The sequence below is a fragment of the Gymnodraco acuticeps genome, unplaced genomic scaffold, assembly GCF_902827175.1.
Source record: "Gymnodraco acuticeps unplaced genomic scaffold, fGymAcu1.1, whole genome shotgun sequence".
Lineage (NCBI taxonomy): Eukaryota > Metazoa > Chordata > Actinopteri > Perciformes > Bathydraconidae > Gymnodraco > Gymnodraco acuticeps.
Genome location: NW_022990501.1, coordinates 736371 through 740385, shown reverse-complemented (window position 1 = coordinate 740385; position 4015 = coordinate 736371).

Sequence of the window (4015 nt, the reverse complement as noted above, 5' to 3'; positions counted from 1 at the left end):
TCCCCCCTCACTTTTCGGGCATTCTGCTTTCGCAAGCCCGGGGAGAGTCGGCCCATATTCTAGAGCAAGAGATCCTCTCGCTACTAGACAAGAAGGCTATATCTATAATACCCTCCGAACAGAGTCAGAGCGGCTTTTATTCCAAGTATTTCCTCGTTCCCAAACGGGGAGGGAATGGAATTCGGCCTATACTAGATTTGAGAGCTCTGAACAAATATCTCAAAAGATACAAATTCAGAATGCTCACTCACACATCTCTGTTGCGTCTCATGCGCCAAAACGATTGGTTCACATCAGTCGACCTGAAAGACGCGTATTTCCACATCCCAGTATATTATCCAGACAGGAAATATCTGAGGTTCACCTTTCAGGGTGTCTGTTACGAGTACAGAGTACTTCCCTTCGGTCTGTCTCTCAGCCCACGAGTGTTTGTACGGTGTACGGAAGCCTCGATAGCCCCGTTAAGACAACAGGGTATTCGCCTAGGAACTTATCTGGACGATTGGCTCCTTCTCGCACAGTCGGAGCAAGAGGCTATTACGCAGACGAATGTCCTCGTAAAACACCTGCTCGACCTGCACTGTAAAAAAAAAGAATTTTTTTCACAGAAATGTACTGTATTATTTTACAGACCTTTCTTGTTTTTCTATATTACGTGTAAATACCATAAAAATACAGTAAATTACTTTTATTTAAAATAAATAAAGGTTTTATTCTGTAAATTGGTTTGATGAGAAATTATCGTTTTTTTACAGGATAATTCCATTGTTTAATTGTCTTGAATGTTAAATTACATTTAATTCTATGTAAAAACACATAAAATACACATCATTTTACTGCATGTAAAATGAAGGCAACTTTCTTTTTTTTGTTGCAGTAAAACCTTAAATTTAATGTAACAAAATGTAAAAAAATCAAAAATAACTGTATTCTGTACTGTTGTAGAATAAAAATAAATCTTATTATAAAACATCTCTAAAATGTTAAATAAATGTATACATCTTCACAAAAAATGTAATATATTGCAGAAATACCCAAAAATGATTTTGTGTAAATAAAGTAGTTTTCATAGTATACTAAAATAGTTAACTGTAAAAAAAAGTGTCAAATAAAAAAAACGTAAAATGTATGTAAAAAGCTACGGCGCTTGAAATGGAATCCAGCCATACAACGGCAGACAAGACAAGCAGGATTGGAATGAGTCCACAACACTCCTGATTGGTTGATATAAACGTCATCGAAAAAACCTGCCAATGAGCACTGTCCGCGCCTTTCAATCCAATGTGAAACTTCCACGTCAGTTTGAGCGGCTCTCCTGCGGAGCTATAGAGCTGTCTGTATGTCTGCTCACGAGTTTATGGACTAATATCGGGATAGTTTTACATCTACACGTTAAATATGAGCATCGGGACGTCAACAGAGAACAGAAGACTTGAGATCTGGTGAGTCCGGCAACTGTAATGGAGTTAAACATGTATTTAGATAATCCTTAGTTTGTGAATGTTTAATTGTGTATTTAAGGTTACGTTTCTTCTTCTAGTTCAGTGAGTTTTGAGTGATGAGACATATATTTTAAGGGAATCTGTGGAATCTCAGCTTTCATATGATACGTTTGTGCAGATAGCATGAAGTAAAAAAGATTGCTTTTGCCAGTTATGTGCTAAAGTAGCGTTAGCCCCGTTAGCTGTTAGACTTGTGTTTCGTTTAGTTAAAAATGGTTAATATAGTCAGTTAGCTGAGTTTCTTCCCGTTAAGTAGGTAAGCATCATTAATAGGTTGTTAGTACATTTTAAGAAGTCCTGAGATGCTGTTTCTTGCAAGATGTCCCACCGGCGGGACAATCGGTCTATACAGGTTAACAAGGTGGCTGCTAACGTTAGCTTACAGCTTATTGCAGTGCTGCCGCCATCCTCTCGTCTCCAACGCGGGACGATTACACATAAACGTGCAGCAGGGTGTCACAGTGTTGTCGCCAATCTTATTGTAAAGTTTCACAGCTTTTTTACTGCGGAATTCAGTTTGTTAATGTTCAGTAGCCAACAGCTATCATAGCATAAACTGCTAACCACTAACGTTTGGCTAACTTGCTAGTTAGCTCTATATATTACAAGCTAACATGACTAGCTAATGTCACACTGTGTGAACTAAAATAGTTGTTGTATTACTACATCATACATGCTTGGTCCAAATCTCTGCTAAAATTATTATTTTTAACAAAATTATCATTAAAGTATCTTTATTTTTTGCATTTGTATCACACTTGGCATAAACTATTTTAGTTAATCAATTAGAACTGGAGAATTAAAATAATGATTTGTGGTAATCAAAAACAATGTATTTAAAGAAACACTAGGAATAACATAGGAAATAATACGGATAATGTTTTACCCATGTTGTGCCTTAGAAGTGTAGTGATACAAACATGATTTTTATTTAAAAAAGTAAGAAAGTTCAAATGAAAATTAGAATTGGTGTTGATCAAAAACAGGTTAATTGAGGAATTCCTGGAGGTAATTTATTGCAAAGATATTTACAATTTAAACTAATTTGGGTCACTTTTGATGCATGTTGGTTGTATGTTGTGTAACAAAGGGTTACCATGACAGCTGTGATGTTCACTCTTTTGACAGAGCACCAGTGGACAGTGAAGACTATGGAACAGAACATGTGATGGCTTTGTGTGGAAAGCTGCTAAAGCCAGCCGGTGACTCCTCATCAGTCTCTCCTGGCAGCACCCAGCTATTCTTCCATCTTGTAGATGAAAAGACTTTGATATGTGAGTAATAACTAACTTGTCTCTAACATAATATTGAATGTCAGTGTTTCTCCTAGGTTTACTGCTGATATATTCTAGGGGTCGATATTCCGCATTTGACCGATTATCGGTATCGGCCTTTTTTTTATTATCAAATTGCCGATAAAACTTTGGCTCTGATGCGGCCGTTTCTCTGGCTGCAGTCACCACTCTGTGTACACGAGCAATGTCCCGCCCACAGCGCTATCTGATAGGCTATTACTGAAGATTTTCCGGGCGGGAGACAGCCAGAGAGGCGGGACCTTCTCAGATTACAGGCAGGTGCGAAAGAACGCAGACACAGACTGAAGCAAGCAGCAGCGCTGAGCGGCAGAGCCATACATGTGTTAAATCGAAGTTCAATAAACATCCCAATCCCCTATGCTGAAGTTGCAAAAACACCACGATCTTATGATCCAATTCTATCAGTTTCCCAGTTACAGTCAGTCAGAGTTGGGGGTGCGTGCAGCGTCTCGCAGTGGAGTAACTGTGGTGGGGGGGGCTGCGAGTGGAGCCTTGCAGTTTTTCAGGTTGATATGTGAAGCTCATTAGCTAGCCAACATGTATCTAGCAAATGTTTAGCAAAATATTAGAAGTGAGGCTACTAGACTAACGTTAGGTCTACTGTGATAGCCTCACTTTTAATAGTTTGCAAAACATTAGCTAGCACTAGTGTTTTGCAGTTGCTAGCAGCTTATTGGGATTTTATGCTAGATAGACAGATCTAATAAATTAAACATTATTGTTAGTTAAGCATGTCAGCCTGCAGCCCTACTTCTTGTCTCTCTCTCTAACTCATTGCAGATGGCTGCACTAAAGAAAAGGGCACAGAGAGGAAACCAGTTGTAAGATGTTTAAAAGTTAATTAAACATAATATAGGCTATGCTTAAATGCATTTCAAATAAGTAGTGTTGGAGTTTGTGTTATTCGACATTTTGACACCAAGATTTTTTTTTTTACTGCAAATCTATATCGGTTCCAAATATCGGTTATCGGTCTCCTTGATTACTAATCATTGGTATCGGTATCGGCCTTGAAAAAGCCATATCGGTCGATCCCTAATATATTCTTTAAATCCTCTGGAGCAGAGAGAGGAGCTGTGGATTATTGTTATTGATTAATGCATCAGTGTTTCTTAGGGTCAAAAACACTAAACTCAACTTAAAATGAAAGCGTTAAGTTTATTTAATAAAAGAGCTCATGTTCAATGTGAAAAGTGA